The sequence below is a fragment of the Saccoglossus kowalevskii genome, chromosome 12 (genome assembly GCF_978046115.1).
Source record: "Saccoglossus kowalevskii chromosome 12, keSacKowa6.1, whole genome shotgun sequence".
Classification (NCBI taxonomy): domain Eukaryota; kingdom Metazoa; phylum Hemichordata; class Enteropneusta; family Harrimaniidae; genus Saccoglossus; species Saccoglossus kowalevskii.
The window spans coordinates 28,463,940-28,483,031 of record NC_140652.1 but is presented as its reverse complement, the minus strand read 5'-3'; the positions used below and the strand labels follow the sequence as shown (position 1 = coordinate 28,483,031).

At 36.4% G+C, this 19,092-nt stretch overlaps 1 long non-coding RNA gene across 1 annotated transcript; it reads left to right on the top strand.

Annotated features, from left to right (window-relative positions):
- Window positions 1-5,402: 5,402 nt before the first annotated feature.
- LOC146735702 (uncharacterized) lies at window positions 5,403-6,691 on the top strand. The gene is made up of 3 exons (XR_014931252.1): window positions 5,403-5,460; window positions 5,990-6,148; window positions 6,525-6,691. It is a non-coding gene; the product is annotated as an uncharacterized LOC146735702 (long non-coding RNA).
- The last annotated feature ends 12,401 nt before the right edge of the window (window positions 6,692-19,092 follow it).

Here is a 19,092-nt window from a genome sequence, read left to right as displayed (position 1 = left end):
TTACCAAATTTGTTATTTTAAGCGAGAAAAATTGAAGTAACTGATTTTCAGCACTTTCATTCATGGACATAAATCACGATTATCTAAGTAAAATCTAAATTTGGTTCTAAAATATTAAAACTGATTGAAATTCACAAAGTATATTATTTCCAATGAAAAATATGTATTACTTAATTTAAATAACATTTTTGTTCGATAGTTATCGATATGGAATTGTATCATATTAAGTAATTTAAGTATTTTAAACTTACAATTCAGGTAAAATTGTATATTTGTAGCTTCTTCATTTCTGCAAATTGTATATCGACCAAGGCTAGGGTCAATATTTGTATTATTATACCGAATAAAACAAACATTTTGTAAAAGGCTGTATTGCAAATTCTATCTTTACAACGACAACATCTAGAACGTTCTCCATTTATTTATTTATTTATTTATTTATTCTCGTATTCTGCGCATGCGTCATATGGCCATAGCATGTCACTGTTTACAAACACACGTCTACCCATGAGCCTGGACGTTTTAGCGTGTGTTGTTATCGTCGCTTAGGACTCAATTCCCGTGCGTGCGCAGGTGACAATCCTCCAGATTTAAGATTCTTGTAGGTATCAACTATACTTACAGACAACTGTCTGACATTTCAGAGCGCCGCACACGAACAAAAACAGCACACTACATGGGGGAGGGGTTCAATCGGACCCTTATTGCACTTAAATAAAACGCAATTTAACAACATGTTTCCGGTTAAATGGGCAATTTAATGAAACCTACATGTATGTACGATACACAACGAGTAATAAAATTACCTTGATGAAATAAATAGAAGCAGTAAACGCCAGTATACGACGTCAACAAATCCTGGAAAGCCGGATGAAAGTAATCAGCGCCAGCTACGTACATGGTGCAGCGAGTACAGTCGGGCCGATATAATCGTGTTGTTCGATGATTATCTCCTGGTTACAAGTATTCACATCGAACATAACTCGGCCCAAGTAATATTGTATATTGATATACACTGTACTTAGACATATACACTACACAATATACACTTCGAAACTGTATATTGATATACACTGTACTTAGACATATACACTACACAATATACACTTCAAAACGGTATATTGATATACACTGTACTTAGACATATATACTACACAATATACACTTCAAAACTGTATATTGATATACACTGTACTTAGACATATATACTACACAATATACACTTCAAAACTGCATATTGATATACACTGTACTTAGACATATATACTACACAATATACACTTCGAAACTGTATATTGATATACACTGTACTTAGACATATATACTACACAATATACACTTCGAAACTGTACATTGATATACACTGTACTTAGACATATATACTACACAATATACACTTCAAAACTGTATATTGATATACACTGTACTTAGACATATACACTACACAATATACACTTCGAAACTGTATATTGATATACACTGTACTTAGACATATACACTACACAATATACACTTCAAAACTGTATATTGATATACACTGTACTTAGTCATATATACTACACAATATACACTTCGAAACTGTATATTGATATACACTGTACTTAGACATATATACTACACAATATACACCTCGAAACTGTATATTGATATACACTGTACTTAGACATATATACTACACAATATACACTTCGAAACTGTACATTGATACACACTGTACTTAGACATATATACTACACAATATACACTTCGAAACTGTATATTGATATACACTGTACTTAGACATATACACTACACAATATACACTTCGAAACTGTATATTGATATACACTGTACTTAGACATATACACTACACAATATACACTTCGAAACTGTATATCGGTATATACTATATATAGTCATATACACTACACAATACACACTTCGATACTTTTTATTGATATACACTACACTGTGACAATATACACTTCGATACCCTGACAAACTCGCTACGACCTCGGGTCGCAAAAGCCGTGTCCAGTTCATAGAGAAAATAAGTACTACTGCCATAATAGTAAATTATGTCAAGAGAAATTCAATAGGTGCAACCGTCAAAATTAATTTCACTTTTTTCTTGCTCTATGGTCAATTTTGGTCTGAAAACGTAAAATTCAAATTCATAGAGGGATCTGCCTTTGACTTATTATGAAACAAATTCAGATGAATATGCAGCTAAAGTTTATTATAGCGCATTTTCAATGAATGGCCGGCTATTCAATAGTATTATAAAACAAGAAATTTGATATAAAAAAGAAAACGGTAAATTAATAACAAATATAAAGTTTATTCAACAAAAATACGTTCCTCATAATAATTGAGAGAACATCAAATTTAGTGGTACTTAGATGTATACAATTATCAAAATACAATAATTGTACTATTTAAAAAAAATACGCTGTTAATTATTAGTGTATTTATTTATTTATTTGACCATATTCATACAGGATAGCCCATTCACCCATCTTGCATGTCACCCTGTTATATAAAAATACAAAACACTACAGTAACAATACACCAACAATACATAACATTAGAAAATACAAATATATACACAATTACTTATGTCATCTATTTAAAATGCACCAAATTATAACTGTATTTCTGCGAATGGACGGCTTTTTCTGGTGTACAATACAAATGAATAAATACAAATAATAATAATTACAGCAATATTTGACAAAGAAATATAGGTAATCCAGAAAAGTAACTGTGAATGAACCCTGGAAAAAGACAACAAGTCTGCTAAACAGCATAAAAAAAATGGAAAGTATCATGCAATTTCATATACAGTGAATTTTATATATGATATACCGGAACTTGAAAGTGGAGCTGTTCAAAGTAAAACGTCCTCAGTGGCGGACATTGTTACCTCCAGCGTACATTAAATTTACGTAGATCATCTGGTAAATTTGATGACCCTAGTGATCAGTGGCGGATCCGGGGGGGGGGGCAGGTGCCCCTCCAACGCGTGACGATTCATAACATCTGGATTACGCATAGCCTCTCTGCGATTTACGCTCCATAATTTTAAGCAAAACTTGCCCCCCAATACATTTTGCTGGATCCGCCACTGCTAGTGACAGTAACGTCGTCAATGGTATGATTGCACGCATTGAAATGAATGGGAACTGGAGCATCGCTTTGTGTCTGATTGTTGGTTGTTGTAGAGGCGAGTTTTGAGTTCTGTTTTGATAAACAAAATACAATACAGCAATTTTAATAATTTTAAATGACGTCTCAATTATACGCGGCTTTATATCACTCAAGAATGTTAGCGATATGTAGAAACTACACAAAAATCGATTTAATTTACACAATAATAATTGGAAAAATATTTTCTAAAACTAGCAATATATTAAAATATTGGCGTATTTTAATAGTACCCCATTAAGTCAAAAGTTCAATGTATATATTTATAGCTCTTGCTAATTATCGGAAACTATTCCTAAAAACACTTAGAGAAATGTGGATACAGAAACAACGCCCTTCATACGCGGAAATAACCTTGAAAAAAATAGTCTTCTGTGGTCGTGTGTTAATATTCATAACACGTGACTGGGACAATGGAACAGTTTTCAGCATTGTCCAACGTGAGGCAGTCGACATAAAGGAAACCTATGTTCGTATATCAATGTCTGTCTGAGTAGGACAAAAGCTTGAGGTATCACCAGTATTTCTACATGACGTAGTGTTAGTTGACGCATGCTCATATCATACAATATGCTTCCAAGTTTCCCACTTAAACTACCAGGTCGTCGTTAGGCAACCCCAACAATTCGTGCATTGTTCAGCCACTACACAGGCAACTGCACATACACAATCACAGAAGAAGAAATATATGTTTAAAAGTTTTTTTTTTTTCAAATTCGTTGCAGTTTATGTTTCCAATGCAGAATGACATCTTTTGAATAAATACAAGCTGGGAAAAACACGATAACTTACTCATATTACAGAAATCTGAGACCTAATCAGTCAAGACCAGTAACGTGCGTTATCGATTATTGTCCAACCATTAATTACAAACTCATAGAACATTCTTCTATGTCAGTGTCTCATGTATCATAAGCGACATTTCTGCCGCGATATATCTGCTCTATACCGTTTGCATCGCACGCTTTAAACAAGAACCCCATGTTGCCATCATACCCAGTCTGAAGTAAAAAAACAGCCTGCGTTCACAAGCCGAGGATCACTCACAAAGTGTAATTACAAAAAATCAAAAGTACTAAGCTTACGAAAACTACATTTTTATTTATTTTGGCTGACGCAAAAGTTGTGGGTTATATTGTTCATAGAGTACAGAGCTGGACATGTTACTCTCACATATATAATGAGGGGATGGCTAGTGAGAGTGCCATCAGAAAACATGGGCACAATACTAAACAGCATGAACAATATGAAAACAGGGTAAGTACAATAATAGTCCAGATGAAATGTCTCATTATTTTTCGATGTGAGAGAAAGGCTGTCGCAGAAAGCATCCAGCAAATTTATACATGTTGAGTCATGGGAGACGAGTTGCACGATACCTATACTGTTGAATAAATGGACGTTCATTATTCAATCTATAAGAAGTGCATCGCTGAGTGATGAGATACATGACAAATTGACCTGTTCCATGAGAATCAGTTCAAACACGTTGAATAACACTGTCTTACCGACACTTGAATGAGTTCATACACAGTTCGGGGCTGGTATTTTACCACTAGGAACCCAGTAACCATAATCAACTGTACACCGTCCCCATGAGCGGTGTGTGTGTGTGTGTGAGGGGGGGGGGGGTCGGCTAGTATCTAGTGTAAGAGATAGGGATGAAAGCTACAGCGATTCCATACTATTTAAACTAGACAAAAACAGACTAAACCAATGAAAAATAAAATCTATAAAAAATACCAGCTTGAAGAATATTCGTTGCTCTTTCATATTTCGCCAAAGACTTACCTTTATTTTACCGATATCGCTATAATAAATCAAGAAAAATACAAAATATTACTCCATTTACGAACAAATAACGGTTACACAGAAAGCACGGCACAGTTGGAGGCCAATCTGATTAAAATCCGATGTAGGTATGAGGCTCCAATTTTTTTTTTTTAATATTTTTTTTTATATATATAACCCTTTATATTATATTTATTTGTATTTTAGTTTGAACATGTCGATTTTTTTGGTTTTTCTTGCCGTTAATCAGTTCTTAGAAAATTGTGTCCCACTCGCCTCTAACTACATCTGACTCAATGCCTATACAAATCTCGTACAACGAGATCAGTTTTCGACGAGTTTTGTCGACCAATCATAGTGCGGCTTACAAAAATAGCTGTCTGACTTTGCACATGCGCCAGACTCATCGTTCCAGGCTATTTCAAGATGGCTGCAAGTAATGTTAGAACCGATGTGAAATCAATCGATGATTCCGAATTTGAGGTGAGTTTTAGTCACTTTTGCAAAAACTTAATTATTATTTGTGAGCAATCACGATTGATGTATTTAATTCATTTGAGATAATTTGGATTTTAACTTTGATGACCTTGTATTACCGCAGGCAGGTGAGGCGGCAGTCACCGATCATGTTAACGAGTCGCATTCGACGCAATATAAACCATCAGTTACGTGCATGTTGTTTCGACTTTATACTGATACAGTCAGAACGATCTAACTATTGCATTATGAGTTAATATATTACGGCCAGTCAATGTTTTTGCGAGTCTCTGATAAACCTATGGTTTTCATGTCAGTAATTTTCGTATTTGTATTTATCCTTTCAACGACATCCCCTACTCCCGTCTTAACCGTTAAACGGTCCGAGCGCCTGTGAGTAACAGCAATAGTTTTGTCTTCACGTGACGCCGTGACTGTGACCTATATGCATGAACCAGTAACGTGAATAATGTATTTGCCGAGTCAATTTCGTTATTGCGATATATTAAATGTGCACATTTCCCCTTTCTTTAAGGTGTGCAAGAATGAGGCATTAACACACCTGTTATCAAAAAACAATGTCCAAGCCATCGTGCCAACTGGATTTGGTTAAATCACTAATCTACCATGTATAATTGAGGAACCTGGTTCTGTTATCATAGTTTCTCCTGTGGTTTCATTAATGAAAGTTCAGGTAAGATTTCCACTCAACATTCAAATCATAGTTTGCATTATGTGTGTTATAAATTGTAGAAGTTCATGTTGAATGGTCGATGGAATGCGGTTTAAAAGTGGCTTAGCCACTCATTTCATATTTTCTTATAAAATACGAATATTTTTAATGTAGGATATATGTGAACATATTCCTCCACTACTTCATATGTACAGAGCTGTGTTGGTTCATTATGTTAATTGGGCAATTCATTATAAAAGTGCTCATTCTACCAAAATGTCAGTGTACATGCTTTACTAGAGAATTTTTTTCTTCAAAATCAGGAAATGATTAGATTTGGAGTCCTAACTTGTACATGTTTACCTTCAAATGATAATTTGTGCGTTTTTTTTTGTAGGGGTGAAAACCAGACGACAGCCAAAAAAGCATGCGCAAGACACAACAAAGTGCATTCAAGGAATTTTTCTAGCATGTTGGGGAACTACGCTGTTTTGCCTGATGTTACAGTCCTTGCACTGACCACAACTGCCTCAAAATCTCTACAGTCTCAGTTGAAAGACATTATTCCAGACTCCTAGGGACAGTGTATCCATATTTTATTGGATGGTTGACAAACTAAGAGAAGAAAAAGATACTTTCCCACAGACAATTATTTATTTTTCATTAGCTCTAAAATATTGTTATTTCAAAGAGGAGTATTCCCAGTCAGTTTTTTTATATGCGAATGTACCGTTACTATAGGGAAAATGACAGTATTGTACAAGAATTGCATCCAAAAGAAATAGCTGAAGTGTCCAACTAAAGTTTGAGATTAATATTCCGCTACACAGCCTTTGGTATGGGCAACTTTATCAGAAATGTACTCCATTTAGATCCCTCTTTTGATTAGTTATGAACCATCTCAGCAGTCTTATTTTATCATGTAAATTATATAATAAATGTAACAGTATATAGGAGGGTTAACTTATTTGAAGATTTTGCATCAAATGGAAGACATCAGTGACATGAAGAACAATAAACCACATCACCTAAATAAGTGACATCTTGGTTTATTTTATGAAAAATAGCATATATTTACATCCTTAAGCCATTAACCTATTTTCCAGCTGTTTTTTTAAGCATAACATGTTCATCTGCTTAAAAAAAACAATTGACAGAACAAGGTTTATTTAAGTATCAATAAATATTTATCTCAAAGAAAATATGTTTGTCAATCACTAATTTACTGAAAATACTCTTATAAAAATAACAAAAGTATTTGGCATCACAGTTTTAGAATTCAACAGGGATATGTGGCTACCTACTATGAGTTAATTGTGATGGTACTGTTTATCAAAATAGCACAACTATTCTAAAATGCCTGTTGAGAATCTTAGTTAAATAACAAATTGATGGATACTAAATATACCTGGTGGATTTTTCTTTGTGTGACCAAAGATATAAACTAAGACATTTTGCATCAAAAACACTGACTAAAAAATAGATGGAATCAATTCTGATCAGACATAGACAATAATTACAAAAAAAAAAACTTGTATAGAAAAAAAATTATAGTACAGCATCATGTCTAAGAAAATACTAATTAACATGTTAAATTAATCCATGTGCTGCATTAATCTCATAACATAAGTTGTATGAAATTTGCATTATAACAGTTAGCGAAAAAAGTACACTGAGCTTGCAGCCTCTCAGCTGAGATATCTGTGCTGTTAGAAATGCACATCATTAAATACAATATAGGTGATTAACATAAATATTATGTAAATTATATAAATATATACTATTGACACGCGAATACTAGTAGTTGGTTTCTAAAACTGAATCCACAAACCATAATGAACACATTCATCTGCCCTGGGGGGTAATTGTTTCTGCGGTGTCACGTTCTTCCTGAAAAAAAACAAAACATGGAAGATGGTGAATTGATAGCGAGCGTTGCCCCCCCCGATCGTAAACATGCGTGTTAACGGTGATCAATCTGTCAATCAGGAGCAGCAGAAAAAACATCCATTTTTCGTGAATTGTTAGTTTAGAAACGATCGACTAAATGAATTTTCAAGTAAAGATCGTGATTGGGATAAAACGACTTGTAGAGTTGATACCGGATCACCGACGTGGCCTGTTCAGAATTTGTCAAAAAACAATTGCAAAGCTGGTTACGAGCAAATAGTATTCTTGAAGATGGTATTTTTTAAAGATTTTATTTTCCAGTTTTTTCCAGTTTAAACAAATTATGGGCTTGCTCGAGTCTTCATCCCTTGTCATTTTTTTACCCTAGATACCAGCCGATCCACCACCCCACCGCTCATTAAGACTGTGTGAAGTTCATTATAGTTCCTGTGGGCTCTGTGATATAACGTCTGTGTTTTATAACAGCATTATTTTACAAACGACTGTTGCTGCTGTTCTTTTCTAAAGATTGTTTAGCTCTTAAAATGAGTGTTATGGTTCTCATAGACGATCAGCCAGTTCGTCCTTGTAAATTTGCCACTGCATGACACAATAGAAATAATGTGCCAGTAATCTCAGCACACAATATGGTGTTGACACCGACAAGTAAATAAATACATCCGAAACATGGCCAATGTGAAACATCCGAGATGAATCTGTGAACACAGATAGTCAGCCATGTGACAGGACATTCACAAATCATGGTCTTACTTGAATAACATCCCACTGCTAAGTTAACGACCTCTACATGTTTTAATATACTGCATTATCAAAATATAAAGCTGAGCTGCTATCTTGAATTTATAATGCAGACAAAGTTACTCGATGATTTTCCTTCAAATTCAAGCATGTACAATACTCTCACGTAAAATTCCATTTAGAATAATTTCTTGTTTGAGTGTAGTGACTGAACAGACTAACGACTCGAGGATAACTTGGCCTTATGAGAGAAGCCTTAAGACGTCATTGATAAATGTAATCAGGTCATTACTATTAATTAACCTGTATGCCACTTCTTTGCATGAATGTCACAACTGTAATACGCACATATACACAGCTACTTCATTTTTGAAGCTATCAGCTAACTGCTCCACTTGACAATACAATAATTGTACAATCGCTGTCATTTGACTCCGAGTCGGTTTTCACATGGGAAGTACAAGGACCTAGTTCCTTCCATGGTTTTATCAAATGACGACTTCCAGCCTAAGCGCATATTAAGTTTCTGATATCCTAACCACATTGTGTGCATAAACATAATTGGACTACTTCACAGCGAGCTGATCACACAAAAGATAATCCTGCAAAGTCACCAGTAGGAGGAAGCTTTAGTGCATGTCAATTGACAAAGAAAGTAAGACAAAATGAATTACAAAATAATAAGTTCTAAAAATATAAATCTAGTCTAAGGTTCTCTAGAAGCAGCTGTGAATTATTTTTAGAAATCACAAGTTGTTATTGACTAAGATTTTCGACCAGTTAGATGTACTGCCTTTGTCAAAATAAATGCGTCATTATGACAAGGGCCAGTCACGCAGGTGAAGTCTACAAAATTACACCTAGTGACCAATGTGAGTATAAATAGATAGTAATATACCAAAAGTCAATAACTACTAGCATGAAGGTTAACTTCACATGTATGTATATGTATGCTTAGACGTTTTGTTAAAATGCCTTCATTTTTTTAATTAATTTCTGGACATCACAAGCACAATGTTTTCTCCCCGAGAAGAAAATTAGATGCGTAGGTCTTTAGGCCCTTTTTGCATTCCTCCCATCACTGCTATTGTCATTAAATGCAAAACTTGTCACATCGATACATCCATCCTCTTGTAGGATCGCTCAATTTTGTTTATCTCATTGTTGGATTCTTTCAGTACCGTCTCATCTGAGATACACTTTTCCACCAGATGCATCTTGATCAGACTAATCATTACTAATACCTTGTCTAGTTACAATCAAATTATCCATAATTGAAGTCTCAAGTTCATCACCTGAACCTCAATGAATAATATCTTTTTAACAATTGAAGGCTTATAAATAAATCACGCTCTGCTTCACTAGATACACACTGTTCAATGCCTTCTCTCGCTTTCACAATTCCTATGCGAAAAGTTTACATAAATTATCTGCAGTCATTAATTAATTCACCAGTACCAGAATTCAATCAATTGAAGGTCACCGCAAGCTACCAATTTGTAATAGTCTCGAATGAGGTGATTTTAAAAGTAGCAAAATACTTCCATATAACAGTGAATATTGATAAAAATTCAGCCTTAATGTAGAGTTAAAAAAAATACTTTTTTCCTAATAAATGAGAGAATATTTACTAGAATTTGAATGCATACATTTACCAGAAAAATATGATTGTTAGTTTGGTATTTTTAGTGTGGTAAAAGAAATAAAATAAAAAAATCTGAGCTCATCAGTGTGCGTATAGATGGAAATGACATGGATGAACTTTTGCTATGGTTTCTCTTATAGAAATGAATGTGAACTGGCGCATCGGCTTTGTGTCTGCTAGTTGAGTGGAATCAACTATAGAGTTCTGTTTTGAGTCTATATTGATTAACTAAATACAATACAGTAAAGCATTCCAAACATAACGATTCCATGCACAGTCACGACATCTACAACTACCCACCTAGAATTGAAGTATTATTCACAATGACAATTCAAGGAATATTGTGTAAAATCAGCAATATATTGAGATATTGGCGTAATTTAAAAACTAAACTAAACCGTTAAGTCAAAAGTTCAGTCTGCTTACAAGAACCAATAGAATTACTATGATTGTTTTCGTCGTATGGAAAAAAAATATTACACTGAACTTCCATAATATATATTCGATATATATACAGTTCCTGCCAATATCGGAAAATATTCTTAAAAACACATAGAATGTGGATGCAGAAACACCGCTCTTCATACGCGGAAATAACCTTGAAAAAAACAGTCCTTTGTGATCGTGTGTTATTTTTAATATCACGTGACTGGTATAATAGAAACATCTCGCAGCATTTTCCGACGTGAGATAACAGACATAAAGTAAACGTATGTTTGTGTAGTAATGTCTGTCTGAAATCCGTGGATATAATTAATAGGGAAAAAGCTTGAGACACCACTTGTAATATTCATACTATATGAGGTAGTGTCAGGTAACTTACCCCTATTACAGAAATCTGAGACCTAATCAGCCCAGACCAGTAACGTGTTTTATCGATTATTGTCCCGCCATTGATTACTAACTCATAGAACACTCCTCTATGTCAATGTCTCGCTCTCATGTACCGTTAGCGACATTTCTGCAGCAAAATATCAGCTTTGTACCGTTTGCATCACATCGCATCTAGTGCGAAGTAAAAACACCGTCCACGCCTACAAGCTGGTGATCACTCTTAAAGTGTAATCATAATAATCAAAAGTACTAAGCTAAAGAAAACTATTTGTTTTTTATTTTCGCTGAAGCAAACATTGTGGATCATAGATTACACAGCTGGGCATGTTACATTCGAATTGGTAAGAAGGGGTGGCAGTATGGTCACATGTGAGTGCCATGTTAAATTATTGGAGCAATATTCGGTATGGAAACAGCGCTAGTACAATAATAGTTTAGGTGAACTCTTGCAGACCAATTATTTCGATAAGGTTAAGAGGTTAAGATATTTGGTAGAAGCATACAGTCAATTTATATATGGTGAGTCATGCGTGACGAGTTGCACAAAACTCCCATCACTGCTGTTGGCATATTATATGACGTAGTGTCAAGGCAACCTCACCAATTAAGGGATTGTTTATTATTCAGCCCACTGCACATGCGCAATCACAGAGAAATAAATGTACGTTTAAAGTTTTTGCTTTTTTCAAATTTGCTGCGATTTATATTGTCCAATGCAGAATGACAACTTTTCAATAAATACAAGCGTAAGTACAAAAATAGTCCGGGTTAAATGTCGCAGACCTTTTATTGTTCAACTTGAGAGAGAGGTTGAAACAACCAGCTAATTTATACATGGTGAGTCATGCGTGACGAGTTGCACAATACCTATACTGTTGAATAAATGGGCGTTCATTATTCGATCTATTAGAAGTGCATCGCTGAGTGATGACAATGACAAATTGATCTGTTCCATGAGAATCAGTTCAAACATGTTTAAATTACACTGCCTTACCGACACTTGAATGAAATCGTGCACAGTTCACGGGGCTGGCATGTAATCACTGGGAGCCCAGGAACTATAATCAACTGTACACAGACTCTATAAGCGGGGAGTGGGAGTATCGGATGGTATCTAGTGTAAGAAATAGACAAGGGATGAAAGCTCCAGCGAGCCTATACTATTTAAACTGAAAAAAAAAACAGACGAAAAAAATGAAAAATTAAATCTTGAAGAATATTCGTTGCTCTTTCAAATTTCGCCAAACACTTACCTTTATTTTACGGACATCACTAGAATAAATCAAGTAAAATACAAGAAAATACTCCATTTACGAACAAAGAACGGCTACATAGAAAGCACGGCACAGTTGGAGGCGTGGCCTGTTCACAATTTATCATAAAGCAATTACACAGCTGGTTAGGGCAAATAATATTCTTGAAGCTGGTATTTTTTAAAGATTTTATTTTCCATTTATTTCCAGTTTAAAAAAAGTATGGGCTTGCTTGAGCCTAAACCCCTGGATACCAGCCGTTCCACCCCACCGCTCATTAAGACTATGACAGTTGATTATAGTTCTGTGGGTATAACAGGGTTATTTTACAAAAGACTGTTGTTGCTGTTCTTTTATAAAGGTTGCTTAGTTCCTAAAATGATCGGCATGGTTCTCAGGGACGATCAGCCAGTTCGTCCTTGTAAATTTGCCACGGCATGACACAATAGAAATAATGTGCCAGCAATCTCAGCACACAATATGGTGTGTGTAAACAAAACAATATTGTGAGCGGCGTTCTTCTGTGATTCCTGGCACTTTCATCGGCAATTAAATATTATCTTCATTTAAATTGTGACGTTGTCTTGTATTTTTTGTATCTCTATATGATTGACATACAATGAGGTATCGCTTTGCATGATTGTAATGAATATTCTGACGGTATTGTAATCTGTCTGACTTCCTGACTTCCTCGACTTGAGTGTGAACTGTTTGTTTACCCGCAACGCGGTTCGAGACAAAAGAACCCTAGTCGTTTCCAGACCGGGAATTGAGACTGTGATATACTATAACCATATTGTGAGCGGCGTTGTTGGTTGACACCGACAAGTAATTAAATACATCCGAAACATGGACAATGTGAACACAGATAGTCAGCCATGTGACAGGACATTCACATCTCATGGTCTTACTCGAATAACATCCCACTGCTAAGTTAACGACCTCTACATGTTTTAATATACTACATTATCAAAATATAAAGCTGAGCTGCTATCTTGAATTTATATTGCAGACAAAGTTACTCGATGATCTTCCTTCAAATTCAAGCATGTACAATATTCTCACGTAAATTACCATTTAGAATGATTTCTTTTTTGAAATAAAAACAACATTTTTATTGATCTGATAATCTGGAGTGTAGTGACTGAACTGACTGACGACTCGAGGGTAATTTGGCCTTATGAGAGAAGCCTTAAGACTTCATTGATAAACGTAATCAGGTCATTACTATTAATTCACCTGTCTGCCACGTATTTGCATGAATTTCATAACTGAAATATGCACATATACACAGCTACTTCTTTTTTGAAGCTAACAGCTTACTGCTCCACTGAACAATGCAATCAATGCAACGCAATACAATCGCCGTCATTTGACTCCGAGTCGGTTTTCACATAGGAAGTACAAGGACCTAGTACCTTCCATGGTTTTTTTCAAATGACGACTTAAGCCTAAGCGCCATTTTAATTTTCTGGAATCCTTACCAAATTGTGTGCATTCACATAATCAGCGAGCTGATCACACAAAATCAATCCTGGATAATCCTGCAAAGTCACCAGGAGAGGGAAGCTTTAGTGCATGCCAATTGACAAAGAAAGTAAGACAAAATGAATAGAAAATAATAAGTTCTAAAAATATATATCTAGTCTAAGGTTCTCCGGAAGTAGTTTTACTTATAGGCGGTAAAGGGTGGGTGGGGGAGGTCTGTGGTACACACCTCTCCCGACATTACTATATCGCCACCGATGCGCATCACCCTGTACTGCCTATAAACAAGTCTCCGGTGTTTGCGATCGTTTCCTACACCTGACATTACCCTCTCACCTACACCCGCTCCAGGCATGTCTGTGGTACACACCGCATCACCCGACATTCCTGTATAGCCACACCCGTTATTGGCATTTCCACGGTGCACACCGCCTCTCTCAACCACCCTGTACCACCTATTACAAAATTCCCGGCGTTTGCGATCATTTGTCGCCTACACCCGACGTTACCCTGTCACCTACACCTGCTCCCAACATCTTCTTCTGACATTCCTGTACTGTTACACCAGCTCCCGGCATTTCCACGCTGCCTGTCCTAAGCACCATGTACCGCCAATTACAAAATCCTCGGCATCTCTGTGATGCACCCCACCTCTCCCGACATTCCTGTACAGCTACACCCGCTGCCCACATTTCCACGGTGCACACCGCCTCTCCAAAACCACCCTTAACCACCTACTACTAAATTCCCGGCATTTATGATCATTTGTCGACTACACCCGACGTTATCCAGTCACCTACACCCGCTTCTGGCATGTCTGTGGTGCAAACCCCTTCTCCCAAAATTACTGTACGCCACACACGCTCCCAGCCTTTCCTCGGTGCACACCGCCTCTCCCAACCACCCTGTACCGCCTATGAAACAATCTCTGGCGTCTGTGATCGTTTGTCACCTTCACACGCTCCCAGCATCTCTGAGCCTGACACCGCTCCCGGCATATTCACGCTGCACGCTGCCTGTCACCATGTACATTACAAAATCCCAGGCATTTGCGATCGTTTGTCGCCTAAAGTCGCGTCACCCTGTCACCTACACCCGCTCTTGGCATTTCTGTGGTACACACCTCCTCTCCCGACTTTACTGAATCGCCACCTCCGCTCCCGGCATGTCCACGCTGCGCACCGCCTCTCACACCCACCCTGTACCGCCTATAAACAAATTTCCGGCGTTTGCGATCATTTGTTGCCTACACCCGACCTTACCCTGTCACATACACCGGCTCCTGGCATGTATGCGGTACACACCGCCTCTCCAGACATTCCTGTACCGCCATACCCGCTCCCAACATTTCCACGGTTCACACCACCTCTCCCACCCACCCTGCACCGCCTATGAAACACTCTCCGACGTCTGTGATGGTTTGGCGCCTACACCAGAGGTTACCCTATCACCTACTACACCCTCTCCTGGCATCTCTGAGCTGCACACCGCCTCTCCCGACATTCCTGTACGCCACACATTTATCTCCTTGTTAGATTCATTCTGAACCGTCTCATCTGAGATACACTTTTCCTCCAACCCTTACGATCGCTCTATTGTTTTTATCTCATTGTTGGATTCTTTCTGTTCCATCTCATCTGAGATACACTTTTCCTCCAACCCTTATGATCGCTCTATTTTTTTATCTCCTTGTTACATTCTTTCTGTACCGTCTCATCAGAGAAACACTTTTCCATCATCTCTTACGATCGCTCTATTTTTTTCATCTCATTGTCAGATTCTTTCTGAACCGTCTCATCTGAGATACACTTTTCAATCATCTCTTACGATCGCTCTATTTCTTATCTCTTTGTTGGATTATTTCTTTACCGTCTCATCTAAGAAACGCTTTTGCATCATCTCGTATGATCGCTCTATTTTTTTATCTCTTTGTTGGATTATTTCTGTACCGTCTCATCTAAGATACACTTTTGCATCATCTCGTACGATCGCTCTATTTTGTTTATCTCATTGTTGGATTATTTCTGTATCGTCTCATCTGAGATACACTTTTCCATCATCTCTTACGATCGCTCTATTTGTTTTATCTCATTGTTGGATTCTTTGTGAACCGTCTCATCTGAGATACACTTTTCCATCATCTCTTACGATCGCTCTATTTTTTATCTCTTTATCTCTTTACCGTCTTATCTAAGAAACACTTTTGCATCATCTCGTACAATCGCTCTATTTTTTTATCTCTTTGTTGGATTATTTCTGTACCGTCTCATCTAAGATACACTTTTGCATCATCTCGTACGATGGCTCTATTTTGTTTATCTCATTGTTGGATTATTTCTGTATCGTCTCATCTGAGATACACTTTTCCATCATCTCTTACGATCGCTCTATTTGTTTTATCTCCTTGTTAGATTCTTTCTGAACCGTCTCATCTGAGATACACTTTTCCATCATCTCTTACGATCGCTCTATTTTTTTTATTTCATTGTTGGATTCTTTGTGAACCGTCTCTTCTGAGATACACTTTTCCATCATCACATACGATCAATCTATTTTTTTTATCACATTGTTGGATTATTTCTGTATCGTCTCATCTGAGATACACTTTTCTATCATCTCTTACGGTCGCTCTATTGCTTTTATCTTATTGTTGGATTCTTTCTGAACCGTGTCATCTGAGATACACTTTTGCATCATCTCGTACGATTGCTCTATTGTTTTTATCTCATTGTTGGATTCTTTGTGAACCGTCTCTTCTGAGATACACTTTTCCATCATCTCTTACGATCGCTCTATTTTTTTTATCTCATTGTTGGATTATTTCTGTATCGTCTCATCTGAGATACACTTTTCCATCATCTCTTACGACCGCTCTATTTTTTTTATCTTATTGTTGGATTCTTTCTGTATCGTCTCATCTGAGAAACACTTTTCCATCATCTCTTACGATCACTCTATTGTTTTTATCTCATTGTTGGATACTTTGTGAACCGTCTCATCTGAGATACACTTTTCCATCATCACTTACGATCAATCTATTTTTTTTATCACATTGTTGGATTATTTCTGTATCGTCTCATCTGAGATACTCTTTTCTATCATCTCTTACGGTCGCTCTATTGCTTTTATCTTATTGTTGGATTCTTTCTGAACCGTGTCATCTGAGATACACTTTTGCATCATCTCGTATGATCGCTCTATTGTTTTTATCTCATTGTTGGATTCTTTGTGAACCGTCTCTTCTGAGATACACTTTTCCATCACCTCTTACGATCGCTCTATTGTTTTTATCTCATTGTTGGATTCTTTGTGAACCGTCTCATCTGAGATACACTTTTCCATCATCTCTTACGATCGCTCTATTTTTTTATCTCATTGTTGGATTATTTCTGTATCGTCTCATCTGAGATACACTTTTCCATCATCTCTTACGACCGCTCTATTTTTTTTATCTTATTGTTGGATTCTTTCTGTATCGTCTCATCTGAGAAACACTTTTCCATCATCTTTTACGATCACTCTATTGTTTTTATCTCATTGTTGGATACTTTGTGAACCGTCTCATCTGAGATACACTTTTCAATCATCTCTTACGATCGCTCAATTTTTATATCTCATTGTTGGATTCTTTCTGTACCGTAAGTATAATTGTTAATTCGGTATTATTTTTTTTAAAAGAGGGATTGTTCTAGATTATTTTTATTGGAGATATAATCGTTGCTCTTAATTATTTATTTATTTCACCTTATTCATACACGTCTAGATAGCCTATTCGCTGATCTCTCATAGCACCCTGTTAAAATACAAAACACTACAATTCATCATTACTAACATTAGTAAATATAAATAGAACGTATATACAAAATTAATTATCTCATCTACACACACGACTACACCAAATTATATCTGTACTCTGATGGTATTCTCACGATGTTTCGTCCTGAATGAAGAGCTTATGGAAAATGACATGGGCGAACGTTTTATGCATAGACCATCATCTTTTCTGTCAAATTTGATGATCGTCGCCAAGGGTTTGTATGGTTTCTTTTATTGAAATGAATTGGAACTGACACATCTGCTTTGTATCTCATGGTTGAGTGAAAGCGACTATAGAGTTCTGTTTTGAGTCTATATTGATTAATTAAATACAACGCAGTAAAACATTCCAAACAGAAGCACAGACTATAACGATTCCATGCACAATAACGACATCACAGCAGTAACATGGACTAACAGCCCGACGTGTGGAATGAAGCAATCATTTTTGTACGCTTGGAAGTTGAGGTTGGGATAATTTGAAATGATGTCTATACGCGGCTTTATATCACTGACGAGTTTTAGCAGACATCTACAACTACCCCCAGGAATTGAAGTAATTTACACAATAATAATTCAAAGAATATTGTGTAAAACTAGCAACATACTGAGGTACTGCTGTATTTTATTAGTAAAACATTGAGTTAAAAGTACAATCTGCTTACACGAACCAATCAAATTACCGCGATTATTTTACATGATATAGTGAACTTCCATATATATATTCGGTATATATATATATATATATAAACACCGCTCTTCATACGAGGAAATAACCATGTGTTATTATTTATATCACGTGCCCAGGACAATGGAACACTTCGCAGCATTGTCCAACGTGAGGCAATCGACATAGAGGAAACCTAGTTTCATGTAGTCTGAATTCCGTGGATATAATTAGTAGGATAGAACCTGCGGCATCACGTTTATTTCTACAATCTGAAAACCTCACCAATTGAGGCACGATTTATTATTCAACCATAACATCCACTGCAAATACGCAAATTGATACAATAATATGCATATTATATGACGAAATATCAGCTCCGTGCTGTTTGCATCGCATGCTTTTAACAGGAAACCATCCCATGTTGCCATCCTACCCAAATATTGTGGGTTAGATTGTTCATATATTACAGAGATAGACATGTTACATTCGAATTGGTAAGAAGGGGTGGCAGTATGGTCACGTGTGAGTGCCATGAAAAATTATTGGAGCAATATTCGACATGGAAACAGCGTAAGTACAATAATAGTACAGGGGTACTGTTGCAGACCCA